The sequence below is a fragment of the Triturus cristatus genome, chromosome 8, assembly GCF_964204655.1.
Source record: "Triturus cristatus chromosome 8, aTriCri1.1, whole genome shotgun sequence".
In the NCBI taxonomy this organism is placed as follows: domain Eukaryota; kingdom Metazoa; phylum Chordata; class Amphibia; order Caudata; family Salamandridae; genus Triturus; species Triturus cristatus.
This window is the reverse complement of record NC_140591.1, coordinates 1,278,140,950-1,278,160,696: the sequence shown is the minus strand read 5'-3', so window position 1 is coordinate 1,278,160,696 and position 19,747 is coordinate 1,278,140,950. Positions and strand designations below refer to the sequence as shown.

At 45.4% G+C, this 19,747-nt stretch overlaps 1 pseudogene across 1 annotated transcript in view; it reads left to right on the top strand.

Moving 5' to 3' along the window:
- The window catches only part of LOC146805717 (suppressor of tumorigenicity 14 protein homolog), a 402,115-nt pseudogene that overhangs the window by 50,512 nt on the left and 331,856 nt on the right, over positions 1 to 19,747 (top strand). The window contains exon 4 of the transcript XR_014967890.1: positions 9,596 to 9,663. The product of XR_014967890.1 is annotated as a suppressor of tumorigenicity 14 protein homolog (transcript). The remainder of the gene's footprint in view (positions 1 to 9,595; positions 9,664 to 19,747) is intronic.

Here is a 19,747-nt window from a genome sequence, read left to right as displayed (position 1 = left end):
TCCAGCGCTGCAGGTCCGCTTCATACGGTGGGTCATACCTCGTGGCATAGGCTAGCCGCTCATATCCACAAAAAGATTTGCCCCTGTGAGGTCGACCCATTGGAAACTAACACCTCAAAAATGACGAAGTCAGCTTGTGGGAACTCCGCTTTTATTCATTAAAAGTCTCAACGCGTTTCAGGATCACTCCCTTTCTCACGAGTCACACAGCAAATGTCAAAAATATCAACTCGATGCCGAGCACCTGCATAAATTCAAGTCCCGCCCTTGTGGGCGTGTTCTCTTGCCGAGTAGGCATCTAGTATTTGCAGTCTCTCACCGTGATACTTCCCATGTGGGGGTTGTTGTGTGCCAAAATTCCAGCCTTATTCACCAAGTGGGCACAAGCGGAATGCCCAGTCTGTCATTAAAATTTCACCATTTTGTGCAGTTTCCATTCCTGTTGGCCAGTGCCAGGTTCTACCAGCGCTGCAGGTCCGCTTCATACGGCGGGTCATATTACGGGAAGTATTACGGTGAGAGACTGCAAATACCACATGCCTACTCGGCAAGAGAACATGCCCACAAGGGCGGGACTTGAATTTACGCAGGTGCTCGGCATCGAGTTGCTGTTTGTGTCATTTGCTGTGTGGCTCGTGAATAAGGGAGTGATCCTGAAACGCGTTGAGCCTTTTAATGAATAAAAGCGGAGTTCCCACAAGCTGCCTTTGTCATTTTTGAGGCGTTAGTTTCCAATGAGTCGACCTCACAGGGGCAACTCTTTTTGTGGATATGAGTGGCTAGCCTATGCCGTGAGGTATGACCCGCCGTATGAAGCAGACCTGCAGCGCTGGGAGAACCTGGCACTGAGCCACAAGAATGGAAACTACACGAAATGGTGACATTTTAATGGCAGACTGGGTATTCCGCTTGTGTCCACTTGGTAAATAAGGCTGGAAATTAGGCCCACAACAACCCCCACATGGGAAGTATTACGGTGAGAGACTCCAAATACCAGATGCCTACTCGGCAATAGAACACACCCATGAGGGCGGAACTTGAATTTATGCAGGTGCTCGGCATCGAGTTGCTGTTTGTGTCATTTGCTGTGTGGCTCGTGAGTAAGGGAGTGATCCTGAAATGCATTGAGCCTTTTAATGAATAAAAGCGGAGTTCCCACAACCTGCGTTCGTCATTTTTGAGGGTTTCGTTTTCAATGGGTCGACTTTACAGGGGCATCTCTTTTTGTGGATATATATATATATATATATATATATTCACTGAAAAAACCATAGGTTTCACGCACGTTACAGTTAGGAATTAGCATTTAAAAAACCTTAGAAATTCACTGAAAAAACCATAGGTTTCAGGGGCGTTATAGTTAGCTGGACTTTTCACTCGTACAAAACCATTGAAATTCCCCCATTATATTTAGTTCAGCTAACTATAACTCGCGCGCCCGCAATGCACTGCTGATGACGTCACATATTACATCCCTCATGACATGGTCAGTGACATCACTCATGACATCACTGATGACATCTCAAATTACATCACTGATGACATCACTGATGACATCATCCAGTGAATGTGTGTTTTTCTGAAAATTACATATGTTTTACATATGTATATCTCAAGGTCGATGCAAGAATAAATGGGTATATAAGTGTCTAAATGGATGATTTGTTTTTGAAAAATTGATTGTATAACTGACTGATTAAGTGTATCTTAGTGAATACATGGCTTAGTGAGTAATGTTTAAATATGTAAATATCTGTATCAGTCTCTCACTTTGTGTATAAGTGGCTGCATGGGTTGGTGAGTAGCTACATGAGTGTCTATATAGGTCATTAGTTGGTTTTTTGAGTATCTGTATGAGTGTCTGTATGGTTCGGTGGGGGGTATTACGTAGTGCATAGGTGCATGAATGAGGGACTCACTGTTTGTATGTGTTGAAGACAGCATGTGTGCAGGACTGTATGGGTGGATGAGTGTGTGCATGGGTGTGTTAGTGAGTGAATGACTGTCTCAATAGTGTCTTTATGAGTAACTACATATGTTTTAAACTAGTATATGTGACTATTGGTGTATACAAGTGAGTATATATGAGAGTGAGAGATTGGAAGAGTTCCTGTATCAATAAGTATGTGTTTCTATAAGGGATTGTTTAAAAGACTAAGTATGTGTAAGTTTCTGTAGAAGTAAGTGTGGTGGTGTGTGTATAACTGTATATGCAAGTAAATGGATGTTTGATTCTTTGTTAGCATGAGCGACTATGTGTGTGAGTAACTCTATGGATGAGTGGCGTTGTGCAACAGGATGTATAGGTGTATGAGTGCATATGATGAGTGAGTATATGTATGAGTGACTGTATAGGACTGTTGGTGAATGAGTGGATGTGTATGTGGATCTTAGAATTACTGAATAGGTTGTTGTAACTGGTATTGGTATGTCCATTGTTTTGAAAATTTTAGTTTCTATTTTTGAATGTGTGTATCAAACGTTATATTAGGGGGAGAGGAGGTCTGCCACTCTATCACAAGGATGATGTCATCAGTGATGTCATCAGTGATGTCATTTGAGATGTCATCAGTGATGTCATGAGTGATGTCACTGACCATGTCATGAGGGATGTAATATGTGACGTCATCAGCAGTGCATTGCGGGCGCGCGAGTTATAGTTAGCTGAACTAACTATAACGGGGGAATTTCAATGGTTTTGTACGAGTGAAAAGTCCAGCTAACTATAACGCCCCTGAAACCCATGGTTTTTTCAGTGAATTTCTAAGGTTATTTAAATGCTAATTCCTAACTATAACGTGCCTGAAACCTATGTTTTTGTCAATGAATTTCAAAGGTTTTTTAAATGCTAATTTCTAACTATGCCTACAGAGATAGGACATGTGAAGAAAGAAGAAAAAACCCACAGAAAGAAAAAAAAGAAATGCAGAAAGAAGCAACAGAAGTCCTCAAAGACGAAGAAAAGTGCAGGAAGAAGGATAACGTGCAGAAAGAACAAACAGAAGAGCAGAAAGAAGCCTCGTTGCAAAATCATCCTGTACCCTCAACTTTTTCAGACGGATACTGGGGGTAACTGAGTCTGACTAACCAGTCCTAGAGCCAGTGCTATGCTAAAAGACACTCAGAATACAGTGAAAACACCTATATACAATAGGGAACACTATGCGTTGGGGTCCCCCTGTGATTAGCATGACCTCCTCTGTAAGCCCCTAGTATATAATAGGGCAGGGGATTAAAACTACCTCTTAAAACGCGCCACAGGGCGTGTTTGCACACGTCACCTCAGGCCCCGTCCCCTCCCTTCCTCACTGTGTAAACATGCCCTGTGGCCGTTTTAAGTTGGGAGATTAAGTCCCCTTGAATCCTGAGGGTCCCTAGGGTCCAACTAACCCACTAGGTACCTCCAGTAAGTGCCACCGAGCTGCGTTGCAGAGAGGTGTAAAAAGTGGCACGGCCTGGACCACCTCTGCAACGTAGCTCAGTGGTGCTTACTGGAAGCACCTGGTGGGCTAGTTAGCCCCCAGGGGCCCTCAGGATTGAAGGGGAATTATTTCCCCAACTTAAAACACGCCATAGGGCGTGTTTGCACACGTCACCTCAGGCCCCGTCCCCTCCGTTCCCCACTGTGTAAACACGCCCTGTGGCCATTTTAAGTAGGGAGATTAAGTCCCCTTGAATCCTGAGGGTCCCTAGGGGCAAAATAACCCACTAGGTACGTCCAGTAAGCGCCATTGCAGAGAGGTGTAAAAAGGGGCACGGCCTGCACCACCTCTCTGCAACGCAGAGCAGTAGCGCTTACTGGAAGCACCTGGTGGGCTAGTTGGCCCCCAGGGTCCCTCAGGATTGAAAGGGAATTATTTCCCCAACTTAAAACGCGCCACAGGGCGTGTTTGCACACGTCACCTCAGGCCCAATCCCCTCCCTTCACCACTGTGTAAACGCGCCCTGTGGCCGTTCTAAGTTAACAGATTAAGTCCCATTGAATCCTAAGGTTCCCTAGGGTCAAACTAGCCCACTAGGTACCTCCAGTAAGCACCACAGAGCTGCGTTGCATAGAGGTGTAAAAAGGGGCGTGGCCTCAGAACACCTGTCTGCAACGCAGCTCCCTGGCGCATACTGGAGATACCTGTTGGGCTAGTTGGCCCTCAGGGACCCTCAGTATTGAAGGGGAATTAATTCCCCAACTTACAACTGGCCAGGGGGTGCGTTTGCAGAGTGCTGCAAGGAGGGGGCGTGGCCTCAGTCGTGATGCTGGTCGTTTATTTATTTTATTTTTTTAAGGAGGAGGGCTGTGTGGCCCCCCTTCTTTTTCTAATGTATTGGCCCTGGGTACCCCATCCCCAAAGGGCCTGCACCCTAATGTTTTTGTTGAAAAAAATAATTTTGGAAGGGGGCCACGTGGCCCCCATCCCAAGGCCTTAATTGGCCCCGGGGACCCCAACCCCCGGGTCATGGCCTTTTTAAAAAAAACATTATTTAGGAGTGGGGCTGCGTTGCCCCCCTCCTCAGGCCACTTATGGCCCCGGGGACCCCATCCCCGGGGCCGGCCTTTGTTTTTATTATTTTTTGTAAAAATATATTTATAGAAACACCTAGGACATGCTGGACAAACCGTATGTACCTATCACCATGACGATTAGCGTGATATTAATTAAAAGGCCACTATGCATACAATGAATCCACGTGGAATGTATTTACACCGCTAGTGAAGCTCTGACGTGTCTGACGCCCTACCGTGCCTAATCCCGGTGCCCCCGCTGGTGGGTTCTCTCCAAGTAGACACCCTTGTCGTTTATTTATACAAACATGGGTAGCTATTGACGGGCACATTTAATATACACGCACACCAAGCCATTCATAGGGGATTCGACAAAAATTCGACCAAACTATGCAAGAAACCCCTCTCACGGTTAATAAAACACACATCCACCGCCGGATGTGTAATACTTTTTATTTTACTCTCTGGAAAGGAGACGAACCTCACTTGAGAGTCACTGCGCGCTCCTGGCTGAACCCAATGCTGTGTTACACCCACCAGTGCCCGCCGAGTGCCACACACCTCTGTATTGTATTCCACCAGCTAGTACGTATGCTATGACACTCTCTAGCCCATGTGCACTGTAACACCACCCCGTGAATATGTCATGCCACACTTGCCGTCGCACGGGTTATATTGCCCCATCTAACGTGCCTTCCTCAATGCCTATGTTATAACGCACAGCGCTATGCCATACATATTACAATCTGGGATCCATATCTTTGTCACAGTGCATATGGAATGTTACACTCCCCAGCACATATTTTATATTACAACTTTAGAGACTATTTAGGTTACACAACACTGCCCTGTGCATATTACACTCCAAGGCGCATATCGCATAGCACGCGCTAGTGCCTGTGCTATCTCACGCTCTCCAATGAATCTGTCATTGCGCACAATGTATTGCATATTAAATTTCACGCCCGGTTCATCTTATATAACACTTTTTGGTGCATAGTTTATACCATATACTATATCTAGTTTTCATTTTCAATCGTGCTCTCAGGACTATGTTCTATATAACACTGCGTCCACCTACCCTTTTCACGGGCATTACATTTTGCGATGGGGGTGGAGGGTCAGGGGGTGTTTCTGCCAAGTGAGCCCGGAGTCACAGTCACAAACATCCTCTTCTTCCTGAATAAAAGTGAGATTATGCTGCATACTTGTTCATATTTTAAGTAGTTTGCACAGACACACATTTTAAAAACAATAAAGTTCCTAATACCCACCTTCTCTGAACAGTTAGCTTGCTGCCCCATCCACCTCCTACTATCCTCTGTTGTCTGAATCCATGGACTAGCCTCCTCCCTCCTGCCATGCATGGTCTGATGTGCTGCCACTGCACTCCATTTAGCATGATGTACCAGTCCACTCCTCCTGCCCTCAATTGCCCAATTATATGGCCCATCATTGACCTCCTGCTTAGCCTCTGTGCTTAGCTTGCTGCCCCTATTCTCCTTCCCCCTGCCCTCCGATGTCTTTGTGCATGACCCTGCTCCATCCTTTTTGCCCACCATGTTCCATGGACCTGCCACTCCTATCTACTCTGCGTGTTCTGTTGACCTTCCACTCCCATCCCACCAGCCTAGCATTGTCAGATGACTGTAACCTGTCCCTGCCACCTCCAATCTGCCTGTCCACATGCCATGCCCGTATCCCCTTCCTCCTGTCCTCCATGGTCCATTTTACTGCCACACCCTTCTGCCCTCCCTGGTCTGTTGTGCTGCAACTGCTCCTCCTGCCTGCCCCACGCAGTCTGTGGTGAGGCCCCTTCCCCTGAACTCTCTTGTCTGTGCCCAGGTCCTGACCCTTCCTTCTATCCTCATGGTCCTTTGTGCATGCCCCTGCACCCTCCTTCTTGCCCATCATAGCCATTGTGCTGCCACTAACCCTCCCGCTTGCCATGCATGGCCTTCTGTGCTGCCATGGCCTCTCCCTCCTTCCCTGTGTGGTCAGCTAGCTGCCCCTGACCCCCTCCCACCTTCCCTCCATGGTCTGTGTGTATGCCATCATAGTCTCACTGTTGCTCTCCATGGTGTGTCTTGTTTCTAGTGCCCATCCTGCCTGACCTCCATGGTCATCTTGCTGCTCCTGCCCTGCCCCCTTGCCCCCAGCCCTCTGTTTTCATGTGCAGATCCCTATTCCCTCCCTCCTGGCTTGTCTGTTCCATTGTAATGCCCCTGATCCGTCCCTCCTGCCCTTTATGGTCTGTTATACTGCAGCTTTCTCTCCTGTCTGTCCATTATGGTCAGCTAGCTACCATTGCCTCTTTCCCCTTTGTTCTCTCTTGTCCATGTGCATGGTCCTGTCCCCTCCCTATTGCTTTCTATGGATTGTTGTGCTGCTCGCCCGTCCCGCATGCCCTGTGTGGTGTATTGTGCTGCTGCAAACCCTGATGCCTGCCCTGTAGGGTCAGTTTGGTGCACCTCTCCATGTCCCTCCTGTCCTCTGTTATCCGAGTCCATGTCCCTACCCCAATTCCTCCTGCCTACCATGATCCAATGTACCATACTTGCGAACATTTTGATCTTGGTAAGAGGGAGATTTTGAAAAAGAACTGGGGATTGATTTTCCCCTTTGAGTTACATTGAAAAAGAGAAGATTGTAGACAGGAGACAGATCAAATAAAGCCCATTTGAGCTTAAAAACATTGGACGTTTCCTTGCTGAAACGGGTCTGTTGGCATGTATGGTTGTACTACCACTGCCTCTTCCTTCTGCCCACAATGGTCTATTATATTGCCACAGCCTCTCTTGCCAGTCCTGTATTGTTGTTTTGTTGCCCCTGCCCCCCTTTCCACTGCCCTCCATAGTCTGTTGTGCTGCCACTGCCCTTCCTGCCTGCCAAGTGTGGTCAAAGTGTTGCCTCTGCACTCTCCTACCTGCCTTCAATTTTCAGAGTCCGTGCCCCTGGGCTCTGCCTCTCAACAGTATCCCAATGAACAAGTAGATTGCTAACATTCTATATTTATTACAAAAGTGTGGAACGCCTGACGTCATCTTGATGTAATCAAAACTGTAATACCTAGAGCATTTCCTTTAGAAATTACATATATGAGAGGGTCTTATTTGCATCAAAATTATGGTTAGTGCTCTAAAAAGCTAAAATGAGGACATATTTTCTGTGTTTTCAAATAGTGACAAAGAACTTTTAAATTATTTGTAATCTTTTTTTTTTTTAATCTAGTTGACCACTTGATTAAATGTTGCACTTAGGGGAGAGGATGTGGTGTTACTTCCAGAGCTGCAGACTTTGCAACTGGGGAACCAGGTTGGAGTTTCTGCTTCAGCTCAACATTCTGTGATTCTGGTCAAATCACTTAATCTCCCCATGTCTACAACCAAAATGAATTTGATCTTGTGTGATGTAACCAATGCTCATGTAAAGCACTCCAATACCTGACAAGTCTGCACTATATAATACTTCAAATACACAAAAATAAGTGTTTTGCACACTTCTGTCATTGGGCTACATGTGGGCTACATCTGGGCTCTTTTGTCTCTGGTGGCCATGTTGGTAGATTTATTTGTTATGAAGTTTCCTAATCTCCTCATTTACTGCAGTCTCCTCAGTAGGAAATGCTTTCAGTTTTTTACTTTGATTCCATCAAGAAGGTATTCGGATATGTCACACATTTGCCATAAATTCTGAATGTTAGCACTCTAGTTGCTCATTAGATCACTGTAGTAAAGCTACTGCTCACCAGGGAAGTCTGCTGCTGGTATTCAAAGTGCATGTTTCAGTCTGCATGTCAGACGTTTTTAATGAAATAGAAGAGGATATGAGAAGTCACTCAAAATGTGGCCTAATTTTTCTTTCTGCAGCACTAATCATACTTTCTATGGCAAAATGAACCCCCTCATTTTGTTCCTTTTTAAATTAAATGTTTTAAGAGTTACCACTTTATTCCAATCAAGATGGCTTCAGGTGTGCAATACGTTTGTCATAAGTAGGACTGTTAGCGCTCTAGTTGTTCTTTAGAACACTTTGGGAAGCTGCAGTAGAATACAAAGGAATCAACTGACAGGCTCTGCCCTTGTTGGATGTACATGTTTTACTGAGAATGTCAGACTTCATTCTCACATGACTGAGAAAGATAATGTGAATTTACAGAAAATATGCTCTCAGTTTAGCTTATAGATCACCTTCCAAACCTCTGTGGGAAAAGCATGAGAAAATAGTTTTCTCTCAAACATGATTCATGATATCACAGCAGAAGGCTTTTTCACATGGTAAAATCACCTTAGAACACACCACAATTTCTAAAATGAGTATGGTACCATCAACAAATGATTTATAATGTAACTAACGTCTTAAAACCTTCTATTAACTGCAATGCTTTTTAATTAGGTGCTATCATGTATATTGGTCCCAAGATGGCTGCAAACACTTCTTGGATGAAGTACTGACAGCCAATCAGATCTCACGATGAGATGTGTGGTTAGGCTCCACCCTGATATATCTATCTTTTTAACTCTAATTTTCTCAGGAACTACTGAACGGATTTACACCATTTAAGCAAAAGGCACGAGTCGTCTGAACTGAGGACTACCTCTTTGCCAAATTTGGTGTAATTCCGTTCAGCAGTTCGGGCTGTAGCTGCGTCAACAGGTCCTATGGGAAAATGCATGGGGAAAATGCATCTTGGGACCCCCCTTTTTGCTCGGCCCCCGCTTGACGAATCACCGTGAAATTTTCAGGATAGGAGCAGACCGGAGCTAGCCAAAAGTTTGGAAAATTTCGCGAAGATTCGTCAATCGGCGCCAACGTTATTCCAATTAGAATGTTGCAGATTTCCTATGGAAAATAGGCCCTAACTATAACTACCTACTGGTGACTGCCAGTAGGCAATATATATATATATATATATATACACACACAATGGGTAATCAGGGATGCTTGAACACTAAACCTGTATGACTTTCATATTCTGTGTTCAATAGTTGTTATTCTATTTTTTTAAATTTAAAATCGAGTTATGTTCTAGTTGATTTCAATGTTTCACAAAAACTTTAATCTTTAAATCTTCTGTTTCTTTTTCTAACTGTTCAGCTTACAGACATATATGAATCTTCAATCTTAGGGAAATACTACTTGAAAACTGTTGTTTCTGCATTCAGGTAAGTCTTTAATGCTGTCCTTTTACTGCATATTCTAAATGTACTCAATGGCGGTCTTTTGGGCTTTATTATAGTGCTGTGCCTGAATTTTGTCTTTCTTATGTCAAGAGTAAAATGCATTGGAGACGGGTCAAATGTCATGCAGTGATTCTTATGAATCCCAAAAAACAGGCCCCTCAGCCCAAATGTACTCATCATTTTTTTTTTAAGTTTGAAAAAAATTTAACGTTCATTGAGAAAAACAAAAAGAAAAGGACAAGGGCAAAGGAGGGAGAAAATACAGTACAAATACATCTAAATTACATTTCTGAAAATCCTAAAAATACATAGCTAAAAGATCATATAACAATATAAAAAGATAAATACAAGTATAATATAATTCTGGTCAGGTACTAAAAATGGCACAAATTACAATGAAAGTAATACTATAAACTGTATTAAAGACAAGAACAAATGAGAATATCAAGGGGGTTTCAACACCTCTTGATTCGGGATTTTGCGTACAGAGGAAAGCATGACGTTCTATAAACCTTGTAACTGGGGACCATAAAAACAAACGATTGGGAGCGAAGGAGATTGGGAATACATAAAGAGTATCTAACCTGTGATTATAACAAACGGCATACCACCAAGCCTGAAAGGACAGGTCAGATACATTTTTCCAGTGCTTGGTAATCTGTTGAAATGCTACTCCCAAAAGTAAGTCAAAAACCTCCATAGGCAAAGAACAGCTCGACCAGTCCTCAGAAAGAGAGCCCAAAAAAATATTGACAAATGAAAAGGGAACTATCTCATGAAAAATGTGGGTAATTTGTTTCCAGACATTCTTCCAGAAGTCTTGAACAAAAGGACAGAAAAAAAGTAAGTGTTTTAAATCAGCATTAGTGGATGAACATGACCAACAGGTATCAGGGAGTTCAGCATTGATCTTATGTAAAAGTGAAGGGGAAAGGGGTAATCTATTATATATGAAAAAGAGTGTCTGCGTAGTATTAGCTGCTCTGGAGGTTTTCTTTATTTTTAGCCAAATGTGGCTCCAAACTTGAACGGACCAGTCAACCTGAAGGTCTCTTTCCCAATCCAAATCCACTTTGGTTTTGTCTCTAGTGAGAATCGGCTTGCGTAGATAGTTATAAATTGCTGAGGCTTTGGGTTTAGAACTCAAAAAAGTATGAGAGTTCGTGGAAGAAGGTATTGGTTGACTTAAGGATGGGACAGTTTTCTGAACTGCTATACCTAAAGCATGCTGTAGCAAAAGATATTTATTAGAAAAAGTAGAAGGGAAATTAAATGTCAGTTTAGCTAGGGAAAAAGGTATAAGTTTATCATTATGAAATAGTTGATGAACCCAAATGAGGCCCTTTTGTCTTCATGACTTCCTATAGATGGGTTTGTCTTTGATCATTATGCGATGATTGTGCCAAACCGAGGATTTAAGAAATGAATTGATATCAGGGGAATTATCTAATAAAAATGGGTCCAATAACTTGTGTGTAAGCTTGACAATAGGTGTAGATAATCTTTGAGGCTTCTGGGTGAAAGAGAGGTATTCTGAAAAGAAGAAAGGAGCAATAAATGACTGTTCAAGTGATACCCAGAGAGGGGAATCTGAAGAGGGAGTGGTAAGCCAATGAGATGACTGACAAAGGTTAAACGCTTTATGATAGGCAGGAAAGTCGGGAAAGTTAACCCCACCTTCTGTTTTAGGGTGGCTGAGCTTTGCTAGTGACATTCAAGCTTTTTTCTTACTCCAAAGAAAGGAAGACAACAAAGAATTGATCTTTTTGAAGTAATTTTGGGGTATATTCACTGGAATGTAGAGACAGAAAATAAGACAATTGGGGATAACTTCATCTTGATGGTATCTAGCCTCCCCCACCAAGATAGGTACAAGGGATGCCATCTATCAATAAGAGAGGACATTTTTGAACAGCATTTGTCTAAATTAATGGAAACTGATGAGTGAATAGAGGAAGAGAATACATATTTCTAAGTATTTTATGTGGTTAGGGTTCCAAGTGAAGTTGGTAGTTATAAAGTCCTCTTTAAAGGTGAGCTTTGTTGGGGGTAAGATTTCACATTTGTCATTGTTTAATTTATAACCAGATACGGAAGAATAGGATTGAGTTTCAGATAGAAAAGCAGGTAGAGAAGAAGTGGGATTAGACATGAACAATTATTTGTCGTCAGCGTAAGCTGCCAATTTAACATGTGTATCACCATAGTTGAAACCCTGAAAATCAGTGTTCTGACGAAGTTCACCCAAAAATGGTTCTAAAGCTAAATTGAACAAAAAGCGGGATAAAGGACAACCCTGACGGACACCCCTGCCCAAGTTGAAATATGAAGAAGTGAGGCCATTAACAAATATAGCAGCTCTAGGATTTGAGCATAAGAGAGATATCAAAGAATTAATTTTAGAACTAAAGCCAAACAATTTGAGAGATGAAACAATGAAGGGGCAGTAGACTCTGTTGAATGCTTTTTCTGCATCTAATGCTATAGCCACTAAGGAGTTAGATGAGTGAGAGGATTTCGAGAGGATATCGAAGAACAAGCGAGTATTATCAGTAAGAAAACGACCTTTCACAAAGCCTCATTGTTCTTTACCTAAAATATCCGGAAGAAGGGATTCTAAATGCAGGGCCAGGGATTTTGAGAAAATGTTGTAATCGATGTTAACCAATGAGATTGGTCTATAATTTTTACAAAAACAAGGTTCTTTATTTTCTTTAGGGATAAGACAAATGAGAGCTTCTAAAAAGGATCCTGAAGCAGTACCAGTTTGTAAGAAAATTGTCAAGAGTTTGTCTAATTTAGGAAGTAGAAGTTGGGAAAAATGAGAAAAAAACTCCACAGTGAATCCATCAGGACCTGGGGCTTTGTTCTTCCTAAGAGTGTACAAAGCATTGTGTAGCTCCTTCGTTGAAACATCTGATTCCAATGATTGAAAGCCTAAATTACGATCTGGGGCATTAGTAATAGAGGAGAGGTAGTCTGTGATGGATTTATCCGTAGGACAAGTCTCAGGAGTATATAGAAAATTGTAAAGCGTTTGAAATTCTTGCAAAATTTAAGAATCTTTAAATTTCGGTGTCTGCTGAGCATCCAGTGTTGAGTCGATATTGAATTTGTTTTTTTTTACTTTAAGGTAATTTGCCAATAGTTTGCCTGATTTGTTATTACCGCCATAGAATTTCGCACTGGACTTAAGTAAATACAAGGAAGCATTATCGGTAGATACTTTATTAAATTTGAGTTTGGCAGCTATTAGGGCGTCTAAACATTCCTTTGATTTAGATAGGTAGTAAGTATGTTCTAGGGATTTTATTTTAGCAAAGAGATCTGTGGCGGGTTTCCGGGCCATATGGCGTTTCTTGGAGACATAGTTAATAATAAAGTCTTGTGTTGCCGCCTTGAAAGCTTCCCAAACAACAGAAAAGGGAAGGGTGTCTGATTAATTAAAAGAGAAATATTCAGTAAAAAATTAAGTAAAGGAAGAAGTAAAGACAGGATCGAGTAGTAATTAATTATTAAAGCTCCAGCGTCGCGGGGTAGAAGGCTTATGAAGAATGTCTAAGGAAGTGGAGACTGGGGCATGATCAGAGATTAGAATGGAACCAATGTCAGAAGAAATTAGAGATTGAGAAAGGACATGAGACATGAAAATGTGATCAATGTGTGATTGTGTATGATACATTGGAGAGAAGAAAGTATATTCCCCCAAAGAGGGATTGCACAATCTCCAGACATCAATTAAGTGTCTATGCTGAAAGGAATGTAAAAATGCTTTATGAGGTTTGGAAGGTATAAAAGAGGAAGTGGAATTACGGTCAATAAATGGATCAGCAATTAGGTTACAGGCACCAGCTAAGATTAAATTATCATGAGGGAGTGGCATTAATTTCTCTGCAAGATGGGACCAAAATGAGCAGTCACCTGTGGTCGGGCATATATATTAAATAGGGTAAGGGGAATCTTCCCAATCAATATGTCTGTAAGTAACCAGCGACCTATGTCATCAGTCTCTTGGGAAACAAGTTTAGCATGAAGAGACTTATGACAAAGGGTAGCAACGCCATTACACTTGCCATCGCCTGGAGAAAAGAAAACCTCTCCTACCCAATCTCTTTTTAACTTCAGGGATTCGGATTCAGTGAGGTGAGTTTCTTGAATCATGGCTATATCGGCATTCAGTTTATATAGATGGGATAATACACGCTGCCGTTTAATCGGGGAATGTAAACCCCGGACATTCCACGTAACAACATTTAATGTGATCTATAAATCATTAAGATAATAAACAAGATAAGAACAGATAAAACAGTAACCTTGTCAAAAAGTAACCATAAATGCATATTAGTGAAATAGGATATAGTAACATTTGAAGAAAGAATCATATAAGTAAATAAGTAATTAACTTTAGAGAAAACAATGTGAATGAAATCAGAACTAGAATAAACTGGAAAAATGGAGGAAAGTATCAGAAATAAGAGGATAGAAACAAAATTAATGGGGGAGAAAAAAAGGGAAAGAAAAAGATAGTGAGAAGCAGATTGAATTGGAATGTAAGAAAAGGAAGAAAAGTGTTGTTGAGATAATAACAAAGGAGGGAGATAGGAAAGTGGAACAAGGAAAAACAAGGAAAAAAGAAAAGGAAGAATAGAAGAGGAGAAGAGAGTATAGTGATAAAAGAAAAACATCAAAACATACTAGAGATTCAAACATGGGTGGAGGGTATTGAGGCAACAGGACGAGGAGATGAACCTAACTGAACACTTCTGGGGGAGATCACGAGGAGGGAAATAATCCAGACAATATTAACATAATGGAGGATGTCGGTCGGAGGGAGGTAATGCCTAAAAGGGGGAGGATATGGGAAAAAGGGAAAAGTTAGTATATTTAACATAGACATTGAAAACACGAAATAAATACATAATTACAAATAGAACATAGAAAAAATGATGAGAAACAATCTCAGGAAAAAACGTGAAATAGCGCAAACAATGGGAAATAAAGGGTGGTAAGACCTGAAGGGAGACGACACCTGAAATGAAAAACATGAGAGAAAAGGAGAGAATTAATTCAATTATCAATTACTACAACTTGACATGGGAAAGAATGATACAGTTCTCAGGAAGAAGAAGGCCCTGCAAAATCCATGGATTCTCCTCTACAATTGTCCAGAAAACATTGAAGTAAAGCTGGATCTTCATATGTAGTGGTTTTATTTTTATAAGTGACTTTGAAGAGGCACGGATGTATCAAACCAAATTTGGCATTTAAATCCCGTAGTGCTGGTCGCATTGCAAGAACGCTTTTCCTTCTATCCGCAGTGGGTTTGGCATAGTCCTGTGAGAGAAACAGCTGTGCAGGAGATGTGACGCTTGATTTTGGCTGCCTGCAAGACTTTCAGCAAGTCAGTATATTCCAAGAAATAGAGTATGACCCCTCTCGGTTTAAGCTGAGATTAAGAGGCAGAGGGAGGATGCCCCAATCTATCAGCTCTTTGTATGTTCAAGGAAGGAGAAACTGGAATATCAAGCAGTTGTGGTAGAAAAGATTGAAAGAAGGCAATAGGTTGAGATCCTTCCAAACCTTCGGAAAGGCCATAAATACGCAGATTATTACGCCTGCTGCAATTTTCAAGGTTTTTCAATCTGTTTCTGAACTTGCAAAATTTCAGCTTTCATAGGAGGGATTTGATGTGAGGAGACCTGCAATCAGTCAACTTGATTCTCCACAGAAGTAAGTTTGGTTTGAAGTGAGAGCCAGTGATCTTCCAAGCTTTGTGAGCGAGTATTCGTTTCAGTCATATACTGCTTAAGGGCACGTATTTCATCCAAAAGCAGCTCTATTGAGAGAGGTGGAGGAAAGACAGTAGGCGTAGGAGGGTTCGTTTTGACTCTCTTAGTTGAGGATGTTGATGATGAAGTAGTTGGTTTAGGTGTAATCTTTTTTTTTTTTTTTTGAAACCGTTTATTACATGTTAAAAAAGGTTACAAGTATGGGCCTACAACCATCCGGCCGGCCGCTAGAGTGGCAGAAGCATATGACATACCTACAGTAAGAGTCTCTTGGCGGTGCAGATCGGTAAATCAGGAGATATCAATAGCGCAGGCCCCATAACTCCAAGCCCACAATACGGTTTCCTTTTTTCAAAACAGAACAACACAAAAAACCACACCCGCAAGGCAACCCGCCATCCAAAGTGACGGCACGTGCTCCTTAAGTGGGGGATCCCAACCAGCAGCCAAACTCTGAAGAGGGGAATGGGAATAGATCAGGGACAGGGGAACCACATGCCCGCGGCTGGGGGAGGGGGTCGGCTAAGGGGACGGAGCTGGTGAGGCGGCCGGTAGCAGTGGCGGCTCACAAATACCCCCGCGATAGGCGTTCCAGGGGCCCCAGATTTTCACCCACGCCCCAGGCTTACCCCTCGCAACATACACCACCTTTTCACGAAACATACACCAATCCATGTGTTCTTTCCAGGCCGACACCGCCGGGGGCCTCTGGGATCCCCACAATTGAGCAATGTCACGCTTAGCTATCATGTATCCCAGAGTCACCCACCGCGTCTGCGGGACCGAATAGTCATTTGGTTCCCACACATTCAGCAAGCATCTCCTCGCTTCAGGCAACAGCGCAACACGCGTCACCACACGCAGGACCTCATGCACACCACGCCAGAATCGCTCCACCTGTGGGCATTCCCACAGAATATGCATGAAAGTTGCCAAGGCACCACAGCCACGCTTACACAATCCGTCACCAACAAAGCCCATACGTAGAAGCCTTGGCCCCGTCACGTAAACCCGGTGGAGGATCTTAAGCTGGACGAAGCGAAGGCGAGCCGGGATGGCCACCTCCTTCGGAGAGGCCGCCGCGGAAATCCAGTCCTCGTCGTCCAGTTCCAGCCCGTCGGCAACCCAGGCCTCGCGGAGACTAGTCAGCAGGCACGATCTGTCGTTGATCAGTTTTTTATATATAAGGGAGATCGTGCTGTCTGGGACATGGCCATCCAGCACTCTGTCCTCCAGGGGGGAAGACTCCGGAATGGACGCGACATCAGGGAAGACGGAGCCCAGCGCGTGGCGGACTTGTAAGTACCGAAAGTACTCACTGCCTTGCAGCTGAAATTCCGTCCGCAGCGTCTCAAAAGTTTTGAATCCACCCCTTGTCCAGAGGTCTCCCACTGTGCTGATTCCGATCGTGTCCCACTTCTCGAAGCCCTTCGATGTCCACAGTGAGCCCAACCTCTCAGACGCATATAGCGGTGTCGCCCGGGTCAAACGGTCCTTCCACCCCATCGCTGCTTTAGCCGCGTGCCAGACACGCACCATGACACGCGTCGGTCCCGTCAGACGGGAGTCGGGCGCGCCAGAGTAGAGCGCTCGATTGTAGTCGCCACCGGGCAGGAGCATCTTGTCCATTTCAAATGCCGGGTTCAGGGCGGGCCCGTAAAGGCCATGATTAATCGCAGATAGCTGGGAGGCCCAGTAATACCGTTTAATGTCCGGGAGGGCAACCCCCCCATCGTACCACGGGAGCGTAAATTTAGCCAGAGCAATACGCGGCCTCCCGTCCCAGAACAGGCGCCGCTGCAGGCTCTCCACCTCACGGAAGTAGCGCGCCGGAACCAAGTCCATAGTGTTCTGAAGCGCATACAGAAAGCGCGGCAAGGACATCATCTTAAACAAGGCCGCTCGGCCAAGCGGCGAAAGCGGAAGACGCCGCCAGCGCGCAATGTCCTCCCGCAAGCGCTGGAGGGGGGGTAGCAAGTTCCGCTCGTAGCGGGCCTCCGGGTCTAGAGTAATATATATACCCAGGTACCGGAACCCCTGGGAGGCAATCTGGATCGGGCAGTCCCGTGGTAGGGCCGGAGCCTCCCCGGAGAGCACATACACGCAGGATTTCGCCCAGTTGATGACAAGGCCTGAGTTACGACCGAAGGAGCGCAAAACATCAACCAGGACAATCAGCGAGTTACGCGGGGAGGCGAGATACAAAAGGATATCATCGGCGTAGAGGGACACGCGGTCCTCATGCTCGGGGGTCCAGCGGAGACCACGGATGGAGGGGTGCCACCGCAGCCACTCCGCCAAGGGCTCCAAGGCCAATGCAAACAGGAGCGGTGACAAGGGGCAACCCTGACGCGTGCCCCGCCCCAGCGCAAAGGGGGCCGAGACTCGCCCATTCACCACCACCTGCGCCAATGGGCCCGAATACAACAATTTGACCCAGCTAATGAATCCCGGTCCAAATCCAAATTTCGCCAGCATCGCCCAGATGTATGGCCATTCAAGCGTGTCAAACGCCATGGTGGCGTCCAAGGACGCCAAGATGGCCGGCTCCCGCACAAACGGGACACGCGCGAGCACCCCATGCAAGCGTCGCAGATTAAGAGCCGTGTTGCGATGGGGTATAAAGCCAGATTGGTCTTGGTGGACCAAATCGCCCACCACGCCAACCAGCCGGTTGGCCAGTACCTTGGCGAGGATTTTGGGTTCCGCGTTCAAGAGCGAGATAGGCCTATAGGATGTAACCCGCTCACGGGGTCTCCCCTCCTTGTGGATCACCACGATTGTGGCCAGACGCTGGTCCGGCGGGAGGGAACCCTGCGAGTGGGCCGCCAGGAACATGGCGCGCAGGTGGGGCGCCAGTACATCCGGTCGCAGCTTGTAAAGCTCGATGGGGATACCATTGGGGCCCATGGCCTTGCCGGATGCGACCGAGCGAATAGCCAGGGCAATTTCGTCCGAGGTGGGAGGAGCGTCCAACAAATCCCTGTCCTCCACCGTAAGGGAGGGCAGCGCGATGTCCCGAAGCAGGGCATGGGAATCTTCCTCCGAGCAGGGAGAAACCGGGGAGTACACCTCGCGGAAGTAATCCGCGAAGCAGGAGACAATGGCTTCCGGCTCGGTGACAGGCACACCATCCATCCCCTCAATCAAAGGAACCACACGACTCGCTCTCTCCCTCTTGTCCAACCACGCAATCAATTTACCAGCCTTATCACCCACATCATACAGTCGCCCCTGTTGCTCTCTACTGAGGCCCCTGGCCGCCTCCGTGACGAGGGCCCTATAGGCCGCCTGCTTAAGGTGCAGAACATGCAGCTTGGCGTCTGTTACCCCGCTCCCCAGGTCACCCTCCAGTTCCGCAATTTCGGCCTCCACCCGTGTTACCTCCTCCCGCTCGCGCCTCCGGGCATGGGAGATAGAGGAGAGGGCCTCCCCTCTGAGAACTACCTTAAAAGCCTCCCACAGGGAGATGGCCGAAGGGACAGACCCCACATTCTCATCAAAGTATCGCTGTAAGGATTTGATCAAGTCGGCACGAATAGTGGGGTCACGCAAGTACCAAGCATTGATTGGAGCCACCCTGCCCTCCCCCCTAGGGAAGACATCGAAATGTAACAGTACTGGGGAGTGATCTGAAATGCCCCGCGCCAGATGGCACACCTCTCCCACCCTCCCAGTATAGGCCGCCGGGACAAGGATGTAATCAAGCCGCGAGAGGCTACCATGGGCACCCGAGTGGAAGGTGTATTGCCGCTGTGCGGGATGCTTTAGTCGCCAGCAATCCACCAGGCCCAGAGTATCTAAAAGGCCGGACAGCCAGGCCTGTGCCCGGGGGAGGTCCCTAGGGGGATGGCGATCCATAGACCCAGAAACTACCGCATTAAAGTCCCCCCCAACCACCAGCAGGCCACCCGGGAGGTCCAGGAGGAGGCGCCCCAAATCCGCAAATGTAGTAGATTGTAACCCAGGCGGGACGTACACTGATATAAAAACAAACACTCTACCCTCCATTCTACCCACCAGAACAGTGTAGCGTCCCCTCTCATCGTGGCGCACCTCATCAATCTCCAACGGGAGCGAGTTCTTAATCATGATACCCACCCCCCGCGAGCCCGAGGTGAAGCCCGAGTGGGCCACCAAACGATAGCCTCGCCGATTCATGGCATGAAAGGAGTTACCTATAAGGTGTGTCTCCTGCAGGAAGATAACATCTGGTGAGATACGTTTCAGGTACTGCAGGACCACACCACGCTTAATCCTGTCCCCCAGGCCGTTAA